Consider the following 26,559-nt stretch of genomic DNA (forward strand, 5'->3'; position numbering starts at 1 on the left):
TATCATTCACATACTTAGCAATGAAAACAACTTATTTTTGCCCTACTTTCTCAAATTGCTTGGAGGTGAAAAAATGTTAAACGGATAATATCTTTCAACACTGAATTGATTTCTCAGCTTAATTTAAACATGGAAATTATGTGCCAGATGGCATAATCAACATGTTCTGTTGAAAGATTGCAATTTTATTCCTATAAGAAAAAATAAAATAAGCATTTTTCCACGTGGTCTACTCAGCAGGAAGGAAATTTTATACACACTGCCTCCAACAATGCCATCTTTGACAAGAAAAATGACAATAGCTTTGAATGTATGAACGCAGCCCTTTGTTCCACCCTGCCACAGGCCCACACGGGAGGAAAAGGAGCAAACAGAATCATCATGAATGCAGTAAAACTTATCTTAGCGCTGCTGGACATTTAAAGGCTTTCAGAAAAGCATTTCATTTCCAATCATGTCATAACTCTGTTTCACTCAATATCCTGAGCTTCATGCTATAAAATCGGAATATGCCCTGGTGCTCCCCTCCTGGGAGGTTGTCCAGAGATCTCCGAGTCTTGGGAGAGATGGGAACTGCCTGTTTTCACAAAACCCATTCTGTTTTATGTGACATTCCCACTCCTGCACGACCATAAAGCGCTTGGCCAAGGAGCTCAGTCATGAGCTAAAGAGAAAAGCATGATGTTTACAAAGAGGGACGTGCACGGTTCATTGTGCAAACATCTGAGTGTGGAGAAAGGTGGGGTGGGGCAGAGGAGGCAGGCGCAGCCCAGCGACTGACAGGCGCCCGTGTTCCTGTGGGGAGAGCAGCACTCTTCCCACGCACAACAGCTATTGCTAGGGGAGAGGGGCCGCTTCTACTTACCATGAGCAAGCACTTAGTGTTAGAGCAGATCCTTGGAGTCAAACGTGTTCCAATAAAGCAGTAACCTCTCCGTCTATGCTTTATGGGTTCAGTCAGCACTCATAAGGTCACAGGGGTAAGTTCTTTCAGCTCCAGGTTGAGACTCTTCCCTCTAATCTTGAAAACACCTGTATTTTGATGCCTCATCAACTCTAGGCACCTCTGGCCCAAAAATGACACCCTGCTTGGCAGTATTTTGCTAAAATATGTTTTCCAGTCTTCTCATATAAAAATAACTACTGAAGATGCATTCACTTATCATTCAAATGCATCTCAGAAAAACCATATTATGTTTATTCAGGCATCTAGATCTTATTCTGGAGTTTCAATTTTTCCCTTCATTCTCATAATTACATACTCACCACCATATTCTCCTACACAGGATTGCACGATAGACCATCTTCTTTGAAGTTTACTAGGTGTCAAGCAGATCGCTATTTACACATGGTTCAAAGATGACAAATCACACCAATTGACATGTTAATCACTCTGTACCTGCGATGTTACAAGTTCCGCAGGTCTGGGGTCAAGTATAAATTTTCTAGGTGTTCCAACTATATTTCTATCCCCACACCAATGAAAATAGCATGAATCAAGGAAATTTATTTTCAAATGGTTGCTTTTTAGCTTACATTCTAGAATAAGTAGCCCAAATAAGTGGAACATGGGGTGGAGGGAGTAGCTTTTATTTATCAAACAAAGCAACAGAAAAGCCGCACTTCAGGAAGAGAGCAGAATGAGGAAGAATGAGGTGCAGAGACCGTGGAGCCTGTGTCCGGAGCAAGGAGAGATTCCAGAAGGAGGTCTCGGCATTGCTGTCGAAGGTGGTGCAGGGTCGAGGGTTCAGCTCATCAGAAGTCGCTGGTTAGCAGTTAGGCCGTGAGGCGAGTCTGAGCCCAAGTGTAGGGTTTGGGGTGTGAATCTGCCATGGGTAAAGGGGCAACAGAGAGTCTTCTGCAGAATTTAGAGCAGTCGTTCTCCATTTTTTCCCTTGGAAGGAAGAGTGAATGCCTGCTCCACCCTCAGTTCTTTAAGTACCATCGAGTTTCTCAGATCCGTGTGTCACTTTTGCACTCTACTTATTTTGCATATGAGTGATATGGAGTAGTCTGTGTCCTAGTGTTGACTCTTCCCCAGGGCAGAGCCTGAGAAAAGACTTGGGTGCAATGAGGACTGAGAGAGAGAAAGGGGAGGCAGGGGAGGTGGGCGGAGGGTGCTGAGCTGGCTGTGCGGATGGAACTGAGCTCTGCTGAGATCCGACTGCGAACCGGCTCAGCAGAAGTGCCCTCTTGAATGAAGCCCAGAATAATCATTTTCCTTAACGACCCTTCACAGACACACTGAGGGTGTGGCACAGCCTTCGGGGGTTTCTGGCGATGACCTTGGTCTGAGACCCTGCAAAGGGCACGTTCCTGTTGCAGAGACAAGGATGGGGATGAGCGCCAGGGCCGCGGCACCCTCATCCCACAGGGTCTCCAGTCAGAGAGGGCTCCATCTGAGGGGAAGCCCGCCAACAGGCAGCACTGCTGAGAAAGGCTGGCCCGGGCCACTGGAGAAACAGTGACTATCTGAGCATCAGATGGTTGTTGTCTATGATCTGAATGTAGGTACAGAGCCAGCTGTGGCTCTGAAAACCCTGCAGGACAGTGGCTAGAGTTCCAAGTGTGAGGATCAGTTCTGTGGTTCTGGACTGACCTGTGGTTTCACATGAGAAAGACCCACAGCTGTTGAGGAAACCACAAAGGTCCGGGAACAGCAGGCAGAGGTGCATAGAGCCGCAGAGCCTTCTGCAAACCGTCACAAGGAGCCACAGGGAACATCGAGGGAAAAATTCATTCCCTGGTTGGGAACTTCAGCTCAGTCGCTCAGACGTGTCCGACTCTTTGCGATCCATGGACTGCAGCACGCCAGGCCTCCCTGTCCTTCACCAACTCCCAGAGCTTGTTCAAATTCATGTCCATCAAGTCAGCGATGCCATCCAACCATCTCATCCTCTGTCGCCCCCTTCTCCTCCTGCCTTCAATCCTTCCCAGCATCAGGGTCTTTTCCAGTGAGTCAGTTCTCTGCATCAGGTGCCCGAAGTATTGGAGCTTCAGCTTCAGCATCAGTCCTACCAATGAATATTCAGGGCTGGGAACTTACTGACTGTTTAAAGTCAGGGATCAGGCTGCTCAGATGGGGAAGGGGGTCTCCTAGGTTTCAATTCCGCAAAGAAATAGCAGTTGAAGCCTACATTTTAATTTCCCATTAAGGACAGTTAAGAACATAATACAGCAGAGGGGTTATTTCAGAATATGTCATTGTTTCACTTTGGATTTGGATCCCATTTCTGCATCTCTGTAGACATTAGGAAGGGATGTACCTTTGCAAACTTTGAAAAATACTGAAACTTTGTTAACAGACAAGCTTTTACAGGAGAAACATTCAAATAAGGAAAAATTTCACTTCTCCAGCTTCAGCTTTGGCATTAGCACCAAGCCCACCCCCGAGCAGACAGTGGCCAGAGCAAGAGGTGGCTGCCACAAGGAAGGTCCGCTGAGGGCTGCGGCGGGCCCCCCAGAACCCACAGACTCCCCCTGCTGGCAGCTCCTTCAGAGCCGGGAACAGGGCACCGCAGAACTCCACAGACAGAGCTTAGGGTGGACTTTCAAGTCCCCAGCAGCTCCGTGGCTAATGCCTGTCCCCTCTGAGACAAAAGTTCCTTTTCCTCACTGCACTGGAAATACAGGGGCAGGGTTTTACTTTGTGGCAAACTCCAGCACAGCATTTGCTTAATCATTCTTTAAACTAGTCCTTAATATCATAATTTTAATGCTAATACTTACACATCCTGTCAGAGACAGTGTTTAATATTCAAAGCGCAAAAAGACAAAAGTTAATTCTTTAATTATAAATTGTCTGCTCTACAAAAATTAGGAAGACAGAAACTGAATATCCTTGCAAAGGTTTAGAACATTTAAAATTAGGGAGAAACTTCAATTCTCTGACTTCAGCTTCTTTTGTTTCCCGTTATTTGAATTGTTTTATATTTAATTCATTTTATCATTTTTAATTTATTTACTTTAATTGGAGGCTAATTACTTTACAATATTGTGGTGGTTTTTGCCATACATTGACATGAATCAGCCACGGGTGTACATGTGTCCCCCTCCTGCCTCATGTGATCCCTCAGGGTCCTCCCAGTGCACCAGCCCAGAGCACCCTGTCTCATGCATCAAACCTGGACTGGCGATCTATTTCACATATGATAATATACATGTTTCAGTGCTATTCTCTCAAATCAAAATCAATATCGTGAAAATGAGTATACTACCCAAAGCAATCTATAGATTCACTGCAATCCCTATCAAGCTGCTGCTGCTGCTGCTAAGTCACGTCAGTCGTGTCTGACTCTGTGCGACCCCATAGACGGCAGCCCACCAGGCTCTGCCATCCCTGGGATTCTCCAGGCAAGAACACTGGAGTGGGTTTCCATTTCCTTCTCCAATGCATGAGAGTGAAAAGTGAAAGTGAAGTCGCTCAGTCGTGCCTGACTCTTAGCGACCCCATGGATTGCAGCCCACCAGGCTCCTCCATCCATGGGATTTTCCAGGCAAGAGCACTGGAGTGGGGTGCCATTGCCTTCTCCACCCTATCAAGCTACCAATGGCATTTTTCAAAGAACTAGAACAAATAATTTCACAATTTGTATGGAAATACAAAAAAACCTCGAATAGCCAAAGCAATCCTGAGAAAGAAGAATGGAACTGGAGGAATCAACCTGCCTGCGTTCAGTTTCTTTGGCATTGTTGTTTAAGTGCCAAGTCCCCCCCTCCAGACCACCTGGGGTGAAGCCCTTTCCCACAGCCCATCCGTCAGTGTGGCCATGGCTCCTGCCCATCCCCGCAGCTGCCCTGGCCTCGTCCTCATCCACCCCCATCTCTCGTCCCCACCCACCCCCATCTCTTGTCCTCACCCACCCTGTCTCTCATTGACGCACTCGAGCTTGTTCCACTGTCCGCCCCATGATCTGCGGGACTAGCCCTGACCCAGCACACTCCTGCCTCCCTCTGGACACACCCAGTGCTCCTTTGATGCCCTTCCTGCTTCCTGAGGGGGTCTGGGCCCCTCTAACCCCCAGGGCATGAACCTCCACCTGCTGCCCTCTGCAAACAGAAGGAAACACAGTCCCCCAGGCCAGCGGGACACTGGGTCACCCAGGGCCAGCCAGACCTCTGCTCCCACACCCACTTGCCCCTCACATTCACCCCCTCACACCCACAGCTGACCCCCCACACCCACCCCTCACACCCCCCTCAAACTTGCCCCCCCCACACACTCCCCCCAACCCGAGTCACCTTCTCAACCTCCCGGCCCCTTCCCCGTCTTGCATCATCTCACCAGCAGAAGGTACATTCATCCCGGTCAAGGGTCTTTTCTTGTTCAGCCACCACCAGGTTTGGGTGCCAAGCGCTCATGATGTGGCCTGTTTAGTGAACCAAACAATGAAGGAGTCAGTGATGCGGTGAGCTGTCTGGGACTGTGCTGGTCACCCCACTGGATCCCCTGTGTCCAGGGCCTGGGCCTGTGACCATTTCTACCTCAGCTCCACGTCCCCGGCACCAGGCAGGCCTCCACTCATGCTCTCCTCCTGGCTCTGGTCCCAGAGGCAAATGAAGGATGAATGGAGACACACGGAGGCGATTTCAGCAGTCCAGGAAAGAGCTAAGTGCCTGAGACACGGCCCCAGGATGGCTGGTGGACAGCGAATACACTAGAGATATTGCAGCAGTAGAACTGAGCATCTTGGTGAGAAGCTGGGAGTGTCCCCGACAGCAGGGCTACAACAGAATGCCACAGATGGGGCTGCTTCAACAACCCACGCTTACTCCCCCAGTTCTGAGGCTGGAACCCGAGACTAAGTGTCTTGCTTTCTTCTGAGGTCTCCTCTCTCCTTGACTTGCTGGTGGCCACGTCTCACAGTGTGTGTCTGTATATGGGCAGCAGTCCTCGGGAATTAGGGCCCCACCAGTGACCTCCTCTAACCTTAATTATCACCTGAAACATTCATCTCCAAATACCACCACACTGGGGTGAGTCTTCCACATGAATTTGTGAGGAACATGATTCAGTCCATAACAAGAAGAAGACTCGTTTAGGTTAAGAAGCATCTATAATGATTTCCAAAATGATATGAGTTGCCTAATTGTTCTTCATTGCTATTACAGATGTCTGATTTATTTTATATATTAAGGACATTAAGTTCAGTTCAGTTCAGTTGCTCAGTCGTGTCCAACTCTTTGCAACTCCATGGACTGCAGCACACCAGGCCTCCCTCTCCATCACCAACTCCTGGAGTTTACTCAAACTCATGTTCATTGAGTCGGTGATGCTATCCAACTATCTCATCCTCTGTTGTCCCCTTCTCCTCCCACCTTCAATCGTTCCCAGTATGAGGGTCTTTTCCAATGAGTCAGTTCTTTGCATCAGGTGGTCAAAGTATTGGGAGTTTCAGCTTCAGTATCAGTCCTTCTAATGAATATTTAGGACGGATTTCCTTCAGGATGGACTGGCTGGATCTCCTTGCAGTCCAAGGGATGCTCAAGAGTCTTCTCCAACACCACAGTTTAAAAGCATCAATTCTTCAGTGCTCAGCTTTCTTTACTGTCCAACTCTCACATCCATACATGACTACTGGAAAAATTAAGGACATATGGTCATTTTAAAGGACAGGAAAACCTTCTGTTACTTGAAGAGCACAATCTATAGACTAGCTTTAGAACATAGGATCCCTCAACTTCCAAACCAACACCTGCAAACCTCTTTGAACCAGTTTCTGTGTCATTTGGATGAATGTTTCTAGCGGTTCCACTCCTTAAGTGCCTGAACCATCACTGCTGCCTCTCAATTCTTTTTGGAAAGATTGGGAAGTGCTGAGGACACCATGGTCCCTATGGAAGTGCCAGTTGAAGGCTGAGGGTTTGAAGATCAGAGGTTGCACACCCCAGGTGGGACAATGTCAGTGATGGAACCAGGGTGCTATCCCCAGAGACCCCTGCACCTCCTCTCCTCCTCCCATGAAGCACACACAGGCCACGTCTGTCCTCGTGGAAGCCCCTCCTGCCCCAGTCTCCAAGACCTCCATGTACCACACTCCACTGTACCGATTGCTGGGGCAGAAGCAACACAGCCAGGTGTGCCTCTGCTTGAAGCTCCATCACCCTCCAGCCCGAGGGGCCCTCCTGCACCTCTCCTGGCACCTCCATCCCCAGCTGCTCCGTGCTCACAATCACCCTCAGGACCCTTGCTCTCAAGGTCACATCTGTGTCTCTAGCTCTGTCCTTGCCCAGCAACTCCAGCTTGACCTTCATCCACGCAACACCTTCAAACAGGATTCCTGATGGTCCCCTCAAGGCATGTCCATCACCATCTTCGGCACCAAATTCACTCTTAATATTGATAATAATACCCACTAATACACATATGCCTATTAGAGGCAAATCCTGTTCTCAACAGGAAACCTGCTCATTTTTAAGGTTTCACGTATTCTGCTCTGAGCTTCCTTTGTGCCTTAGTTTCTTAGGAAAGTTCCTTCTATAGAAAGAAGGAGCATAATCACAGGACAAGGTCCCAGCTATGCTCCCATCGCAGACCTCCCGCCAGTTGGACCACGGACGCTGCAAGTCTGCACCGAGCAACTTTGCCCCACCTCCAAGAGAGCCGTGCTTCCGTCTCCGCGAGAGGATCAGCTGATGGAGATAATTCCCACAACAACTTCACACCCAGGAAGGAGAGCCCACAGGAGATGCTGCCTCTCAAAAGTGCAGCGGGGAAACTATTCAGACACAACCTCAAGAACAGGCTTTGGCCGCAGATGCAGGGGGTCTGCGATGCTCCGGTCCACTCTCCCAGCCCCCCTCCACCCCACTTCCAGCCCCAGAAGACACTCAGCGACTGGCCCGGTCCCACGTCGGTGGGCGCAGGGTGGTGGCTGTGGACACGTGTGTCCCTCCATCCAGCTGCGGGGGCGTCTCTGTTGAAGGGCTCAGGCAAGCGGCTCAGTTTCACAGCCGTCAGGACTCTGGATAAACACGCTTGACTGATTAATGATAACAGCTCTTAAACCCCACAAACGTTTCCAGTACCCAGAAATGTTTATTTTTTATACTAAATTAAATTCATTTTTCCTCTCACTCCCTCTAAGGAAAACGGTGACAAATTTAAATCCCGAGTGGCCCACTCCCCTGGAGGTGGCCCTCTGCCTTGACCTCTAAGCAGGCTCTGGTTTGGGTCTGTCTTTCAGCGGGAGGCGGGGGAGGGGGTTGAAGGGCAGGAAGAGGAAAGTCCCGGGCAGCGCCCTGAGCCCACCTCTCCAGCAAGAAGGAACTTGATGAGTATTTCATGTTTACCACGTACCTGGTGAGTAATTAGATGGAAAAGGAGACAAATCCTTCAGGAGCAACTGCCTTGCGCCAGACACCATGATGCTGAAAACAGAAGACGTGGTCTCCATGGCTGACGATCGGAGGGGCTCACGTGCCCAGAGCACCGCCAGGCGGAACCAGGGCTTCACACGCATCTCTCGGGTCCCAAAGCCCATTTCCATCTCTGCATGTTTATCCTCACTGCCTCCAGTGAGGAGGGCAGCAATACACTCTGACTTTTACGGTGACTATTTTATTTATATAAATCATTCTGGTCTGGTCATTTTTCTGCTAAGAAATTTGTTCCCTCTTGGAAATCTATATTGGACTAGACAGTCTTTGTGGTTCTTTCCATGTTGACCCGCCCCCAGCAGCTCCCACCAGCTGCCCACTGACCAGCAGACAGATGCACTCGGATGAGCACGTTCCTCCAAGGACTGCCTGGCCCTGCACGCCAAGCCTCCATCTCCAGACTCAGGGACATACTCAGCGCCTCCAGGAGCTGAGACAGGACAAGAGATTCAGATTTTTTGGAGCATCATTTTAAAATACTGAGCTGAAATAAAGCCATGGTGTGTCAGTCAATTTAAGGACAATCAGACATTGCTTTTTTCCAGTTTTTTTTTTTTTTTTTAATTTTAGTCATTGACGAAATTGTAAAGGCACACACAGTTCCATATAAAATAGGAATATATACAGCTTAGTTGTGAATTATGATCTTCATGGAAAGAAGATATGTGATTTGCTGCTCAGGAAGAGTTGTCGTAAATGTTGGGCAAACCTTGACGTCTCTGATTTTTTTCTACATGTTAAGCACAGGCCTGGATTTCCTTCGCTTCTTAAAGTGTGACAATTTCCTAAGTTATGTAGACATGAGGAAGGCCAGCAAGTTGGACTGGTTGCTCTTCACTGAGCGCCCGGGTTCAGGATGGCGGCTTAGCCAGACACCGGCCGGCGCTAGGTGGGGACGCGGGAGTGAGAGCAGAGGAACCACGCGAACGCAGCTGAACCGTCAGCAATTGCCGGGAAAGAGATGGCATTTCAGTACCTTGTCTCCCATCGAAACAAACGCACACTTGCCCTGATGTAGTAAATACTGTTTTTTGGAGTTAAAGGTTCACTGGAAGAATTCCAGGCCTTCCTCCTGGGGCATCTCGGCAAGGTGAACCCGTGAGCTTGGAATGCTGAGCTCTGGCTCATTCCTCAGAGCCCAGCAGAAAGGCTGCCTCCTCCAGGAGGGCCTTCTGGATGCCCAGTGGTGCTCTGTGCAGGCTCTCCTGCTATCTTAGAGACCGACCATTTTCTGCCCATCATGGCAACCTTCTCTGGCATTTGCCTGCGGGAACGCACGGCCCTGGTGGAGGCGACCTGAAGTACCAAAGACAGAAAGCTCTCCTGCCTCCTTTCTTCTAAAGACCCTCCTCTCATGGCGCCTAGCTGATGCTTCTGACATTTGGTCAGATGAGGGTACTGAAGCTGGGTGCATGGGCCTCTGCCCTCCACAAGCCCACTTTTTGAACTTAGTGCAAAAAGCTGGGACAGTGATGTACAGAATCCTGATCACGGTGAAGCAGTGCAGAAGGACGGGACCTCGTCAGCAGCACCGCGCTGCCTAAGCGGTGCTTGCTGCCGTAACAAACAATCCCAGACGCTTGGAGCTGACAACCGTGGTGCTCCTCTCTGGCTCTTGGGGTCCCCATCCTGGCTGAGGCTCTGCTCCACCCAGTCCTTCTCCCAGGACCTGGACTGAAGAAGCTGTCTTCATCCAGAACAAGGCAGACATCCTCCAAGAGGGGAAGAAGGGGACAGAGCCGGTGATAGCCACTCGCTGCCGCAGCTCCCACGTACAAACAAGCCTGGGTAAGACCAACCCCAGGGGGGCGGGGAGCCCATCGCAGGGACGGGAGGACTGTCACCCACCACGACCTGTGAGAAGGACAAGCCACTGAAGCCACTCAGAAGGAAACTAGCCCAGCAGGCTCCTGCAGAGTCTTACTGAACAGTCACTATACCGGCTGTCGCGTTCTAGGCCTCAGCTTCTTCATCCATGAAATCAGAGCCATGTGGGCTTGAGTCGAGCCCAAAGCCTTGCCATGTAGTTATCTGTCTCAGTGTCTTATCCAAAGGGCAAACACCAATGTCGTTCCTGTATTTCTCACCAAGTGTGGCGCGTGAGAACACTTGCTGAATAAATAAGTTCAACCTAATGAATAACACACTTCAGTGGGAATTCCTTAGATGACTTCCTGGGAGTAGGTTTGATGGCCTCGGTCATGGCAAAGACGGGAGAGAAGAGGGAGAAGAAACAAGGAGGTGGCACTCGGGGGCCTGGGGATGCCCGGCTCATGGGGACCCCCAAGGGCAGCTCCCTCCCCCCTGGGCTGGACCCCAGATCTCCCCAGGGCTGAAAACTGCTTAACTTACTAAATGTAAAGGCATGTATATACACAGAGAGAAACTAATGCAAATGGAAAGAGGTTTCTTTTTTTCCCCTGTTTCTTATTTTGTGTAGGAAAACTGGGTAAAGAACACACCCCCAAACCATAAGATTTCAATTATTGTGTAGGAAATGCTGCAGCATTCTGTGAAACGGGCATTCATGACTTTACTGTGAAAATGAAACGATAGCCTTTCGAACCTAACAAAATAGCTGATTTGCCAAGAAAATGTTTCCAACAAAAAGGAACCCTCCAGGAAGAAAAATAGCCAGTGCTCAGGTCCCCTTGACTCTGGGTTTGTAAGGTGATGAATTATCGGTGTTTAAAAGCTCTCCTATATATATGATAAATGCACGGTATCCTTGCTTCAACAATGACAAAGCATCATTTGGATTTCACGCTTCATCCTCAGCTGCAGAGACAGGCATAGTCTTCCACCAGCCCTGATCCACCTGTGAGTTTCCTCCTTGTTTTAACAATTGTAGTCCACAGCAATGCCTCAGTTATTTCACCCCTTGTTGTAAAAGTAAATCCAATGTGTAGATTCACTTTCCATCAAGGTAGTGTGCAAGATGACCCAAGGCTTTAGTGTGGATTGAAATTAAATATAAGTAGACACACAGCACAGATAAAACCCATCAAAATAACAGGGGCTGCTTTGTGAGTTCAACCAACAACGTGCGACTGTAAAACAACCCTTTTTCTTTAACTAACTTCAACATGATGAGCTGCAAAACTCCAAACGCCGTAGTGAAACTTGAGAAGTGAAAGAATAAGCCAGTGAGGGAACACGAGAGTCAGGTACAGACACACAGACCTGAAGAGTCTGTGGTCTTCCAGCTCTCCTACCTTGAAACCAGCGACTGAGCATCTCAGAAACACACTTAAGGAAATGAAGTTCTGCAGCGTCACTGTCCACCCCTCAGACACCTGTCCTCAGGAGAAGCCAGCCCTTGCTTTGGGGCGGGAAGGGCCCCCAGTCCCCGGCTCACGACACGCCCACGGGCTGCAGGCTGAGCCACCACAGGGAGGCCGCCCACCTGCCTGACACTGTGACTCGCGAGCATGTTCTAATTTTTACCAAGTGTCTGGAGCATTTCTGTTTCCAGCGGCTACTGCTCTGTATGTGAGGGACAGTGAGAATGTTCAGGAAGCTTGGGATGTAACACATAACGCAGCAGAACTTTGAAGTGTTCCTCCACCACGACACCCATGAGCCGTGCAGCCTGGCAGCTCCCGGGCAGGCTGGGAGGCCCGCCGGCAGCCCCAGCCTCAGCGCCCCCAGCGGGCTGCAGTTTTCCTTGGAGGCGGGCCATCTCCACACCGCCCTGCAGCCCCTTCCAGCCTCCTGCACCGCGTCCGTGACCTTGCCTGGGGCGCCGGGACGGATCTCCTGCCACTTCCTGCATTCTGCACAAGCTCTAATTGAAAATTTGGGTGGCCTTGCTTATTTACTTTCCGGGAACGCAGTAGGTTATGTTTTCATGGCATTTTCTCAGCAGTTCAGTGTTTCCACTTCAAACTAGGACAATGAGAAGAAAACGCAGTCCCCGTCAGCAGAAGACGACTGTGCCCCATTTGGCTTTGCAGGACAGTGTTTATAAATTGCAACTAAATGTAAACCATCAGAAATGCCTGTTTTTTTCAGGAAACTAAAAAGACAAGTTGGCTTTCTCCTTTAAAGAAAGAAAGAAAGAAACCCAGTGATGGGCTCAGTTACCAGAGAAAATGAACAATGAATCGGAGGTAAAATTCAGAACTCTTTGGTAAAATTCAACAATTGACTGTCCATGTCTGAATCTTCATAAGATGCTTTGGCTCAATTCCTCTGTTGGACTCGTGCATGTAAGAAGGCTTCATGGCAGCACTGGAGTTTCTTAAAGATCACAGCCTGGCTGGCATGGGCATTTCTCTTTAGGAATACGAAGTCTAACAGTGGAATTTTTAATTTTATCAAGATGTTATCCCATGTTGTTCTAATAATCTACCACTGCTGTAAATTTTGTACTGCCTAATATTCAAAGGGGAATCTACTTCAATGTAGTTGTATAAAAACACAATTTTGGCAAAAATTGAATTATACACATGGCTTAGAGAATTTACACCTTAAAACTGACTTTCCATTTCATCCTGAATGTGTGCGTCTTTCATTTCCGAAATAAGTGCATACAGAGAGAGTGAATTTTTAACATCTGATACCTTTTGCATGAAATATTTTAAAATCATAATTTAGAATAGTTGAAAACAAACGCACATGTTAAGTAAATTAGTTACCAAAGACAAGTACTTTAATTTGGCTCCCTGAAAGTATGCCCAGTTGAGGGCAAAAAAATTTTCAGTTTTGTGTCCTATGCAGGGCTGGTCGAGGCCACTTTCTTAGTCAGGAGAGCTGCCTTCCCGTGGTCTGTACATATTTCTGCCACTGGTGTAATTGATGGGCACACTAACCACACGTCAATTCACCTCAAAGAGGACATTAATAAGACCGTTCCATGGAGCAAAACTGCCAAGGCTGAGATCTGAAAGTAAAATCTTCAAATATAGCTGTTCTAATTAGTCTGGGCAACTGATTTGGGAAATAAAAAATTCCATCTGTTCATTTTAATCAAACAATCAATAACACTAAATTGGTATTCTGAGTTACTTTTTAAAACATAAATAAATAAATTGCTATTCTGAGTTACTTTTTAAAAAATTTGAAAAATAGTGCTAAACTGTCAAAAATAATCAACGACAATGGCACATATCTTCACATAAAAATAAATACATAAAGGTGTATGGCTGCTCAGGTGATCAAACTTATTAAAACTTCACTATAATTCTTAAATGGAATTCCTTTTCCATATATATTTTGTCTTAAAATTAAAGGTGCTAAAAGAGGAAAAATGTCTGCTTGGACTATGCAAATATTGCTGAAGTACTGATCTTGAATATACAGATGTGAGCTGAATAACATAATTATGGTTTTTCATGTGCTACTGATTATGTATTTGAAAGTCACTCTATAAGGAATGCTGTGCCTGTAATAACGGTAACACTTCATGTTTACACAGCTCTTCATAAACTACAAAAGTATTTTTCAGCATATGTAATTGAGGCTCACAATAATTCTCTGAGGCTTGCTTGTTTAAGAGGCACATTAAACCATGTGCTTTAAGAAAAGGTATTAAAGGAAAGTAAGTCTGTTTATTAAAAATACAGACATAGTCATGGAACCAAGCATGAAGAATAGGAAAATATTACAGCTTAAATAAAGAAGACACTTGACCCTGGATGGCCGTGCCAAATGTTTAATCCAGTGCAGCTCTTTTGACCTTCTCAATGGCGTAGAAAACAGGCTGGCAGAACTTCACTAACTTGGTAAATTCAGATAACGTTTTAGGATTTTTTCATTTCACTTGTTTTAATAAAATGTTAAAAAGAAACCACGTTATCCACATTCATATCATTTTTTCCAGTAGTGGTCTCTTCTCATGTCTGTCTTGTTGGGTTAAATTAGACCTTTAAAGGAAATAAATGCCATCAGAGGCAGTCCATCAGGAGACTCGCCTTCGGCCGTTAAGTCAGAACAGACACAAGGGGAAGGTAACGCCTCACTACTTGTACAAAGTCTCAAAGCTAAATTATGTGTTTCTAATATTTCCCACTATCGTTTCCACTTTGCTGGAGTTAACAATAAATTTTAGCATGGCCGATGATTTCTTCCCTAGATGTGAAATGGCAAAATATTTTTAAAACGAAGTGGACTTCACAGGAGAAATGAGAACCAAACCCCTACTTGTGACCAGCCCTGCCCTGCGTCTGGCAGAGAGCTGCTGCCGCTCCCAGGCCGGGCTGTGCAACGCTGACTGTACTTTACAACCAGCGCGCTGACATAGTTCACAGCCGAACTTAGGAACTGCCCAGCAGACATTAATTCTGAAAACGTCTAAACCACTCCTGATAAAACGCCCAGCCTGGGCTGAGGGCTTCTATGACAGGGTGGCTGTTACCTGCAGTGTGGGCCATGGGGACACAGGCGGCCCAGAGGGTCACGCAGAACAGAAAACTGAAAGCCTGAGTATGAGCATCTCGGCTGTGCCCCCTCTTGGGAGGTGACAGCTCGGACACCAAATGAGGTGCAGGCACCCTGTTGGAGAACGGGACGGTTGGATCTGTGTGTCGTTTTCTGCGTCTGACAGCCAGCTGTACACAACTGACAATTCACCTGAGTTTGACTAGTTTATCCAACGCACAAGGCAAAATAAACCAGGCTGGCCCTGATTTCTTTTTCTTGAGAAAATAAGCTGGTTCTTCTGAACACTTCTCTGTAAGAGAGGCAAAATGCAGTGCATAGCTAAGAGAACAAGGCACCCAACAGACTTCCAGGCCAAGGCTCTGCCAGCATGGACTGTCCACTCACTTCAAGACGAAGAGACGAAGCCCAGACCCTCCCAAACGTGGTTCTCCCATTACACGGCCTCCGACACTCTCAAGAGCTGTTGAAAGCAAAGCACGGTTTACAACCTTCCTGTGATGAGGAGGTTGGCCACAAAAGAGAAGGGTGTCAATCGGAGAATGTTTTAAAAATGAAAAAAAAAAAAATGAAAAAAAGAAAAAGAAAAAAAGAAGAAAAAAAATTAGAACACTGCTGTCAGCCTTCTTCTCACACACAGAATTCTGCCGAAGGCCTCAATTCACAGAAAAGATGAAAGAGATGCAAGGAAAATAAATATTTGAACTGTGATTGATGAGACAGGATGAGGAAGGTGGGTTAAACCGGGCTAAGACAGTGGAATCTCAACATCCAACGCGTGCAGTCCCCACGGCGCCCCAGGCCTCACGCCGGCACCCGCGGGATTGGGCCTCCCGGGGCTGCCCCCCACTGTCGTGTCGTCTTCTCAGCTGCTGATACCTCCTAACTCGGCTTTTCATTCTGGGGGTGTGTGTCTGGATATGGGTGTGTGTGCATGTGTACATATATATGTGTGGCTGTGTACATATGCATGTGTGCACATATGTGTGGGTGTACTTATGCATGTGCACACATGCATGTGTAGGTGTGTGCACACATATGTGGGTGTACATGTGTACATGTGCATGCATGTGTGTGTATGTGTGCATAAACAAGGTGGCCTAAAGAAGGTGAAAGCCAAAGCCCCTGCAGTCAACATGAGACTCTTAATTTTCTCAGAAGTGTTTGCTCTGTTGAGAAATGGAAATGGAAGGAGGGGTGCGCAGGAAGGGAGGGTCCCATATGTGGACCCCCCATTCCCACTCCGTCCTATCCCCCATCCTCACTCGTCAGCTGAGGGTCCTCGTCTGCCTGCCTGCTGCTGCTGCCTTTTCTGGTTTCCTAACAATTTTTCTCCTCACTATGAAAGTGTGATTTTCAGAAGATCAAAAGCTACAGGATATAATCAACCACTGTGAATCTAAGATGAATTGTTTTTGCAAAAGGGGTAAGAAGCTGACACCTGCTGCTCCCATCACTGGCAGGTTCAAGGCCACCACCCCTGCCCTCCAGGCTGGCACCCCTGGACTGGCCTTGAGGAGCTCCCTGCGATTATGTTTACAGGGGCCTGAAAAGAACTCAACACCAGACGGAGAGGTTTACACCCCAGACTCCCACAGATGATGTATGTGAAGGAAGGTTTGGTCTGTTTCTCAGCAGTTGGTGACTATAATTAATTGTTAATATTATTAGCAATATTAATTTTATTATAAATATTACAGGTATGTTAAAAAGCTAAGTCAGTCTAAATTCATATGCCAGAGTTACTAAAATGTTTTATTTTTAATTTTTTCATTTTTAAATCAGCTACTTGCTTAGTCTTCCTAGAAGTGCGGTTCATTAAAATGCTTCTACGAAGAGAACTATTTTAATTTCCACTTTAAAAAATGTAAGGTTCCTAAAGGTTATAAAAGTTAATTTGCTGTTGCTGTTTATATGCTAAGACAACATGAAATCTCACTGGGTAAAGGAGATAGCTTTGATTCCACAAAAGAGTTACCTGCAACCTATATTTTATAAGCAAGGCCAGTGTTCTAAATTATTTAGGTTCATAAAATGTCGTGAAATATATAACATTTATAGTAATTTAAAACCGTTTAACATCCAGTTATTAGATTCCTAATCAGGATGGGCATATTGTTTCAAAGCACGTTTGAATGATTTGTTATTGTCCTTTTCCAAAAATAGTGATAATATGTATATTGAAATGTATTCTCATATGAAGCTTACCAATGGCCTATATTTCTATGTCTCCATAGAGATCACAACAATGTGAATGTGTGCGCATATACTGTGGATATATATACTGCTTCCTACACAAACAAGGTTACATTGAAAAATTCAAAGGTTAATTGTGTATAGGTCACTCGCTTTGAAAGCAGCAAGTTTATCAGGGCTATTTCCACCCCTAACATGGCTTACATAACTATCAACTCAAACCTCACCAATACCCCCGTCCTTTACTTGTTTCTACTCAAAATTTGCTGATTTGAGTATGTTAGTGTCTGCTTGGAAAACAAGCGGGAGAGTCAGATTCTTCACTGTTTAGCTGCTATTTTCTTATTTGTTAAACGTCTTCCCCCAAAAGATTCTCTCAGGCAATCAATTTGTTTTGGCCTGAATTGTAAATATTTATGAAACAGGACCTGCACACAAAAAAATACAAAGACGAAAACCAGGATTTTTCATTTATCATCCTCACCTCCCACCAACCCAAAATAGACCTTTCTTATTTTACTTCTGAAAAATAAATATTGCAAAAAATCATAATTACAATGTCTTTAATGGCAGATAAGCTTACTTCACAGAAACCCAGAAAGGACATGCAGGAGAGACGAGCAGCACCAGACTGCGAGGCGCTGCTTCAGTACTTGTGGGTCTGAGAAGTGAGCGCGGACGGCTGCCAAGAGCTCACATAGAGTGTCTGAATTCCTGGTGGGGCGATTAGTTTTGTGCAGAAAATAAACTTTCGAAAGTGCTTTCTAGAATTCAACTGCCTCTGGCATCAGTTAAACATAGATATCTTAGACATTTTAAAAAATTACTACCAGCTCTATTGAAGTAGAATTGAACACAAAAATCACACATATTTAATGCATACAATTTGGTGAGTCTGGAAATTAGACATCTTTAAAGGAAAGAGTGTGGTGGTGTGTAAACCAAGAAAGGAAACCCATGTGAAAATTCTGTAAGTATAGGAGATATACTAAAAATTCAAAAAGTTTGCCTCTGTTTGATGTAGGACACTGTCTGGTCTCATTCAGGAAGACATTCTCAGTTCTTTAAGAACTAATTTGTCTCCATTTCTCTTACAGTATGCCGACACCCCGGGGGGAGGAGCAGACAGGGCCGTACAACAATGCACTGCACCCTTTATTTGGATGATGTTCCACTTTACATTACAATTTTTGGTCTGAAATTATATTTACTAGAAAAACTGCTGCCAAATTTAAAGTCAGTCACTAGCTGGGCTTCCTAGGTGGCTCATCGATAAAGAATCTGCCTGCCAATGCAGGAGATGTGGGTTTGATCCCTGGGCAGGGAAGATCCCTTAGAGAAGGAAATGGCAATCCATTCCAGTATTCCTGTCTGGGAAATCCTATGGAGAGAGGAACCTGTTGGGCTACAGTCCATGAGTCGCAAAGAGTCGGACATGATTTAGTGACTAAACTATAGCAACAACAGTTAGCAGCATGTTTTATGCAAAGTACTATTAAATTGGATGGTGTTTAACTTCCTTCTAGCTATTAATCCATATTGTGTCCTGTCACACCACGACTGGTCGCTCTTCAGTTAGACAGCGAAAGAGAATGAGCACTTCAGACCAAACCAGCACTGTAGCCAAGGAAACTATGTTTTATAAATTCTGGTTCAAAAATTATTCTCCCAAAGAACGAAAACCTCCTTCTAAATGTGTTTTGACAAATACATGCTTACAAACAGAAGGCCACTTAACAGCAGTGAGAATGGCATTTAAACATACGCAAAGCTCAGATGGTATGAAAGGACTACCAGCAGTCCCTGAAGTTTCCTTCCACAACCCATAATCAGCAAACAGAGCATGTAAATTTCTAGGATAAAATATAATTACAGCATTAGAGACATAGTCTTCACAAATGCTCTAACAAAATTTTGTTAGGGAGCCTCACACATCTACAGTTTGAAAAGCTCTTGTATATTAGAAAGACAGCACATGCACAGGGGGAAATCTGTCAGCGTGTCTGCACGTTGGAGTGCCTCGGATAGCGGGATGGGTGCACAGCATGATACGTGTATGTAAAGCCTAACAGTGTGAATCAACACTGCCCCGTACATCTGGGATCCAAAAACACGAGGCCAAGCTTAGAAGGAATTACTTTATGGAAAGGTAGGAATTCAATAAAAACACAAGGCTGACAGTCACCTCACATGTCTACATTATACTCTTCTCCTCTTATTTTCCTTCACACCTAACCTATTGTTGGCATTCCAACTCAGCACCCAGCCAGGGGAACAGAAGCAATGCAATCAGTTCACAGGGTTTGGGGGAGCTCGGAGGGGTGGATGTGATTCAGGACAGAGGGGCAAAAGTCATGCAAACAGAACAGGATCAATGACTGGCTTCAGGTTCAGAGAAGGTAACTTAGAAGTTCTGTTTTAAAATGGACTGCCTCATAGGTGGCAAATTTAAGGAACAAAAAATTCTTTTAATTGAATACCAAGAGCAGTTAATGTGACCCACTACCACTGGCATATAGAGTTATTTGGAGAAACTCCACTAACACCTGCCATATCCCGTCCTACACGTATGGTCAGATGGAGTTGCTAGAGGAAGGTCTGCAGTTCAGCCAAAATTCACTGTGAAGAGCTGCTTGTTGGGAAGAGGGGTCATAAAATTTGAGAGCTTAAAGGACTTTTCAGTGACTCCAACCCACCACCTTATTTTAAAAATGAGACGACCAGAACTCTCAAGGGGTCACAGAATGTCTCTGATCAGGGTTCACATAAGGCCAGGCTCAGAATGTGGGCTTTTGGACTCTCAGTATAATCAATCTGTATCCCTACCTATCTATCTGTCTATGAAAGTGAAAGTGTTAGTTTCCCAGTGGTGTCTGACTCTGCGACCCCGTGGACTGTAGCCCACCAGGCTCCTCTGTCCATGGGATTCTCCAGGCAAGAATACTGGAGTGGGTTACCATTCCCTTCTCCAGAAGCCCTTCCCAACCTAGGAATTGAACCCAGGTCTCCTGCATTGCAGGTGGATTCTTTACCATCTGACCCACTGGGAAAGCCCACTATCTACATCTACATTTATACCAATAGTAATATAGTCAATTCCTGGTTTTTCAGGGACCGTGGATATTTGTTTCTTTATTTTTAGTATGTCACTGTTCAAACTCCACCGGGAGCACAAAAATAAAGTGAAAGTGAAAGTCACTCAGTCGTGTCCAACTCTTTGTGACCCCATCTACTACACAGTCCATGGAATTCTCCAGGCCAGAATACTGGAGTGGGTAGCCTTCCCCTTCTCCAGCGGATCTTCCCCATCCAGTAATCGAACTGGGGTCTCCTGCATTGCAGGCAGATTCTTTACCAGCTGAGCTATCAGGGAAGTGCACAAAAATAAGTTCTTACTCAAATCAATTGCCTACACTTTATGTCATCACTTTTGTTATAAGGGTCCAGTCAGAAAGAACAAAGGTACAGGCTGTTGTCTGAAGAGTGGATTGGAGAAGAGTGGATTGGACATTACCTTGGCTTTTAATTTTTTGTGCACTTGCCCCTCTGTGCCACGAAAAGTGCAGAAGGAGCTCCACCCTGCTGGGGGCCGGCTGACACTGGGCCCTGAAAGCAGCAGCTGCTGCTTGCACAGGGCAGAGCTCCCAGGGGGAGGGGGCTGGGGGCGGGGTGGGGGGCCGAGACAAGCCCCCTGGTTCATGTTCACTACCCAAGAGGGGACAGCTTAGTTCACAATGTAGGTAAACCTACCGAAGACAGGAGGAGAAAACTGCCTTCAGGGAGTTTAAAGTCTCTAACCGACTTTGTGGCAAACAAGGTGTTAGCCGAGCAATGAAGACAGATAAAAATCAAAGGAATAAGATCTGAGGCCAGGCTATGTGTGCATGCGAGGCATTCCTGAAACTCCTGAGAAGCGGGAAGCCTTCACAAAGAAGTATCCAGAGGACTGGGATCCTACACGAAAGCCAAGAGGCTGGCAACACCTCTCCCTGCCTGGGTGGAACCGAAATGGTGACATTCGTGCACAGCAGAGGAGAGGGGCCACTCAGTTCCCCAGGCCATCAGGGCAGGATCACATCAGTGGAATTAACTGGGAACATGGCACCATTTTCCATGGCCACTGACAGAGGCAAAGTGGAAAGTCTGAAGACAAAACACACACACGGAAAAACCTACAACAAAGCAAAAAAAGGCCCCAACCACCTCCTACTGCCTAGCTATTTAAAACAAATTAAAATGCAACCTTGCATTCAGTGAAGGCCTTCACTTAGAGCATAAAGAGGTCTAAATTCCTAGTCGGAGATCCCCAGCAGCAGCAGGACCTAGCAGGGCTGCACACCTCTCATCCCCCTAGCAGTCACTGACTTCCCGCAATTCCTCTGTTCTCTTCCAGACCACCTACAGACACACCCAGGAGAGAGCCCGAAATAAACACAGCTGGGTCTTTGTGCTGGGTGGCAGCCGTGGAGTTACGCCATAACCTTGTGTAGACCAAGCTTTATTTACAGTTTTCTTAACAAAATATGCAAATAGAAGGTAAGCTGAAAAATACAAGGGCTCTGCTTTGCAATAAAACTAGAGACATTTACTTTGAGTCCTTTGTGCTACAGAGCTTTGAAGCTGGAGACAGATAGATCAAGCGACCACAAAGGCATTTGCTAGGAGTACAGGGTAGCAAGACTCCTTAACCAGTAGGCCCAATTCAAGAATTGCTAAAACAGCCTCGTGACTGTTACAACCTTGGAGGATTTCAAATCATCTTTGTGGTCTTAGACCATAAGGATTCCAGCAAAGAATGACAAAGTTGGGTGGTACTTGATAAAACATCTCCACAATTCACATATTGTCAAGATTTAGAGTACACTTGCTTCTAAGTGAGCATTAGGCATATTTTGAAACAGACTTTCTCTCCAACTCTGCCACTATCATAATGTATTGTCATGACATTTTCAGTTTTCAATTCAACACTTATTTAGGTTATGGTTAGAGTCATTATAAGGCAGCTGGCCTTTTGTATTGAACACCTGCTGTGTAAGGCTCTGTGGTATCTATAATACAGACAGGAATTTGCCGCAAGGGGCTTTGTTAAGCGGTGAATTAACACAACAAACAATGGTCAGTCTTTGGTAAAAAAGATCACTAGATATGGCAGATTACAGTTGGTCTGAGGATTAGAATCTGTACTAATTACAGTCCATTACAAGCTGATATGCATGTAGCAGGAAACACTTCAGGTGCTCTTTCTGTTAAAAAAAAAAATCTATAGAATAGCGAACTGTGAGGTCAAGTGTTTCCTGACTGAAACCAAAGGAATTCCATGCTTCAGAAATATCTTTTCCTCTCTAGGTCAAATGAAATCTGATGCAGAATTGAAAACACAAGCTATACAATGGTATTTAATTGCTTCAACAGCTACTACAGCAATTTGGGATTTAATGCTTTCATTTCTGGCCAGCTTCTACATGTATGGCACTAACATGTGCCAGCTGGCTCTAGAATGTGGACCAGAAGTTTAAGAAAAAAGAAGGGAAACACTATCAGTAATTTTTACATTAGTAAAAGACTCTCTCTCCTTCTTCTGATTGTTTGTCTCAGGGATACAGTATTACTTCTTTTTTGATCCAGGAGACACCTGTGAGTCCTCAAGAGTCATTCAAACCAGCTTAATGGCAGGATCGCCTGACTTGGGAATGACGCATCATGGAGACAGAAGGAGCAACAGAAACAGGTTCAGTTTCACCAGGAGGCGGTACTACCAGCTGCCTGTGTTTAAGGGGAGTGATCCTGGGGCAGCTGAGTTACTGCGCACGGGAGGGAGCACTCCCTCCGAGGAGAGGGGGAGAAAAACTGAGAAAAACTCAGAGGGTTTGTTCAAAATTATTACCTTTTTCTCAGGATGTATTTCTCTAACAGGTGTTCAACACATATTCAAATTGTAGTAAGTGTAGGCTCCTTTTTTTTTCTGTGATAATGACTATCTTGGCTAGATTCCCCAGAAGCTGACCATGAGATATGGTTTCCAGGCTACTATATAACTTGGGAGGCGAGGCCAGGAAACACCAGAAGGGGATAGGGAAGTGAGTGGGAAAGGGCAGGAAGCAAGAAGAGGTGTGGGTGAAGGGGGTCCCCTGGGTACGGGGCCCCAGTCAGAAGTGGAGCTCTGGACATGCTGGATCTGCTTCCCAGCGGCCCGGGGAGCCAGGCAGCCGGTCTATCCCTGCAGCCTGCTTTCAGCGTGCCCCATGTCCAGGGAAAAAGCCCCGAGGCACGGGGACAGGCGTGAGAGCAGAGGGGCCACAGCGGGTATGCATGGGCCCTGGTGAGTGCTGCTGCGCCCGGCTGTACTCAGGTGGTCCTGACACCCGGTCCTCACACTGATGCCACACCCACGCCAGGGGTGCTGACAGGTGGGGCTATGGGCTCCCGCCACCGTTGGTCCTGGGGCCATAGATTTATCTTCCTCCTTTACCACTCGTTCTGGATTTCCTTCCCTCTCCACCAGCCGGTCTAGGCTGCTTGCTTGACGATGAGACCAGACCTTTGTCCTTGTGGGGTCTGAGCTCCTGGCTGCCATGCCTGCCAGGCCAGGGGTGCTGCTTTACCCATTTGCTGGAATCACCAGGCACAGAAAAGATGCCCAGGGAGCGCCTTGAGTCCAGAAGTATCCCTCCCTGCCCCGATTTCCCCCTAATGAGAAGGCTCATTTCTCTGTCGCCTGTATGAGGAGCCCGGAGGAGAGGTCTCAGGGTTGAGGGGACCCTCTTACGCCCTGGCAGAGCATCCTTCCCTGCCGCAGAAGCCAGGGCTCTACTGGAGACACCGCACCAGTGTGGTATGAGGTCCACAGGAGCCCTTGCGGCCACACAGCACTGCACCACAGCGCTGTTCCCGGCCGGAGCCACAGCCGTGCCGTTGAGGCCGTTCTACCATCCCAGCGGGATGGCGGCTTCTGGGTGCGCGATGCGGGGCAGGGCAGTGCGTCTGCGATGCCGGCCCCTCTGTCACAGCGCTTTCCCTCTGAAAGGCCTGTCCCAGGTGCCACCCGGGGCTCTCGGGATGAAGTAGAAGACACCGTGAGCGACGCTCAGCGCCTGCTCGAGCCCTGCCGTCACAGGAGACTAACCCGAACCCGGCTCTTAGGAAACCGCCAGCCACCAGCTGCTGCCTGACCTCTGGGAAGGGAGGCTCAGTCCCCCGGCTGCACCGCGGGGCGGACGCAGCGCGCCGTTCTACCGCGGTCAGCACCGCGACACCCCCAGAGCCCGGGGCGACACACGGGCCCGTCTGCTGGGGCACCCGCTGGAGTGACCACACAGCCACGTGGATAGGAGAGCCGGACAGGCAGCAGCGCAGGCCCTAGCCGGCCACGCCAAAATTGAGCCCTGGACGCGCGAAGAGCCCTGCGGCCGGAAGAGCGCGCTCCCTTCCGGTCCCGCCGCGTCCGGGGCGGCGCGTCACTTCCGGCCGACCCGCGGCCGCCGCTCCCTGTCAGGCAGCCGGTTTTCTCTGGCCAGGCCCGCAAGGGTCTTCTTTCCGTGTCCGGGGCCGGCGGCCGAGCCCGAGTGTCCGCGCTTAGGGCTCCTGGCCGCTAATACCGCGGCCTCGCGGGCAGCGTGTCGCTGCTGCCCAGACGCGGGTCAGCCCGCGGCTTCTGAAGGACCGGGGTCGCGGCCGGGTCCTCGGCTCCCACCCGTCTCCCGACTCTTGCCCCCGCCCCGCCCCGCCCCTGAGGCCCGGTTGTCGGGCGCTCGACGCTCGGTCGCGCGGTCGATCGACACCCTCGGCGCTCCGACGGCGGAAGTGAGGGTGCGGGCCGCCGGCCGCCGAGGCGCGGGGCCCTGTCCGTGCGGTCCTGCAGGTAGGTGTGCGGGCCAAGGCCTTGGAGAGGCCTCCGGGGGCGCGGGCGGAGGGCGGGAGGGTCGGCAACTGCCGTCAGGCCCGTGTCACTCTGCAGCCCGGACTCTTGGAGTGCAGCTGCGGGCGTCCCGGGGCCCCAGCCCCGCCTACCAGGGAACCGAGAGGGTCCTGGAGCCGCGGCCCAGCTTCCTGGGCAGCTGCGGGCGTCCCGGGGCCCCAGCCCCGCTGACCCGGGGACCGAGAGGGTCCTGGAGCCGCGGCCCAGCTTCCTGGGCAGCTGCGGGCGTCCCGGGGCCCCAGCCCCGCTGACCCGGGGACCGAGAGGGTCCTGGAGCCGCGGCCCAGCTTCCTGGGCAGCTGCGGGCGTCCCGGAGCCCCAGCCCCGCTGACCCGGGGACCGAGAGGGTCCTGGAGCCGCGGCCCAGCTTCCTGGGCAGCTGCGGGGGTCCCGGAGTGCGGCCCCTCCTCTCTGCTAGCGCCCCTGGAGCGGGCTGGCGCTCGGGGATGGGTTGCAGTTGGCCTCTCCTGCCCCTCGGCGCACCTGCTTACCTGTTACTCTGTGAAGTTTAAGTGTTTATCGGTGAAGAACGAATCCCAGAGGCAGGTTTTGCTTGTTCCCTTCGGTTGCGTCACTGGAGATCTATACTGAGACTGATTCGGTGCCCGTCAGTGTTTCTCTGGATTGAAGGCATCGTCCGCGTTTTACAGATGGGGAGACGGAAGCTCAGAGTGCTTGTGTGAGTAGCCGGAAATCGTGTACTCACTCAGTGTTTATCTGCCAGTGACAGCCTGCAGTGAGGCCCTGGGGCCCAAACTCTTGTGTTCTCTCCTAAGAAACAGCTGTCTTTGAATGGAAGTAAGCTTTGCTTATGTCGGTGAAGACTGCTCCTACTAATACATATGAGGAAACGTGTCTTTTCTTTTTTTTTTTAATCTGAGTAAATTTATAAGGAAAAAAAATTTTTAAGTATTTTAAAAATCTTAACGAGTTCATTTGGGTGTACTGTTTTGAAAAGCTAATTCTAGCTGACGCTGTGTGGATTCCTTTTCCAATGCATAATATTTTGATTATTTTCTAGGCAGGCTTGGTGTCAGGGCACTGGAATTGGAAGCAGAAAGCTTCCTAAGGAACCTCTGTGTTAAAAGTTGCTGACCCAAAGGGAGGAAGTAGAAAGAGGGTGACCTGTGCTTAGTACTGAAATCTTCTCTTCTGTCTGGTTAAGTAAAAATTTGGTGGTTTTTAAACAGAGAATCCCCCAGTGTAACATGGAACAATGCTTGGAAGTTTCAGAAAATGATATTTTCTTCTTTTCAGGTATTTAATTTCCTAAGCCGAATATCATTTTGAAAATTACCTCTCTAAAAGATGATTATTAACCTGACAAGTTAAATTTTCATTCATTCCACGAAAATTTGAGAGCCTGTTATGGATAAACCTAGTGGGAAATGAAATTAGTACTTAGCATTTTTGCACAGGCAGTCCTTTAATACATATAGAACAATTTCTAGGGTCAGGCCCGGCACCCTTAGGCAGCCTGGGGAGTGCTGCTTGTCCAGTTAGTGTCTGCATCACTTTCCACCCCTTCTTTAGTTTACTCATCTCATCTAGCTAGGATTCCTAGATCAGCATCTGCCACAGAGTGGAGAGCACCTCCACAGAGTGGAGCTTACACGTTTGCTGAGTGGGTGAGTTTTAGGCCAATTTTGAGCAGAGAGGATTTTAGATTGACTGGAATGGGAAATAAT

The 26,559-nt window shown here is 47.9% G+C and overlaps 1 protein-coding gene and 1 long non-coding RNA gene across 5 annotated transcripts in view; one reads left to right on the forward strand and one right to left on the reverse strand.

Moving 5' to 3' along the window:
- Nucleotides 1-5,284: 5,284 nt before the first annotated feature.
- Nucleotides 5,285-25,551, reverse strand: LOC136151875 (uncharacterized). Its single transcript, XR_010660099.1, has 3 exons — nt 25,363-25,551; nt 5,485-6,577; nt 5,285-5,369 (listed from the first exon to the last, which is right to left on the reverse strand). It is a non-coding gene; the product is annotated as an uncharacterized lncRNA (long non-coding RNA).
- EXOC2 (exocyst complex component 2) overlaps nt 24,415-26,559 on the forward strand; it is a 120,637-nt gene continuing 118,492 nt past the window's right edge. For all 4 annotated transcript variants that reach the window (XM_065913309.1, XM_065913310.1, XM_065913312.1 and 1 more), the window contains exon 1: nt 24,415-24,814. The gene's annotated coding sequence lies outside the window, so the exon portion shown is untranslated. The remainder of the gene's footprint in view (nt 24,815-26,559) is intronic.

Source organism: Muntiacus reevesi, chromosome 20 (assembly GCF_963930625.1).
Source record: "Muntiacus reevesi chromosome 20, mMunRee1.1, whole genome shotgun sequence".
NCBI lineage: Eukaryota > Metazoa > Chordata > Mammalia > Artiodactyla > Cervidae > Muntiacus > Muntiacus reevesi.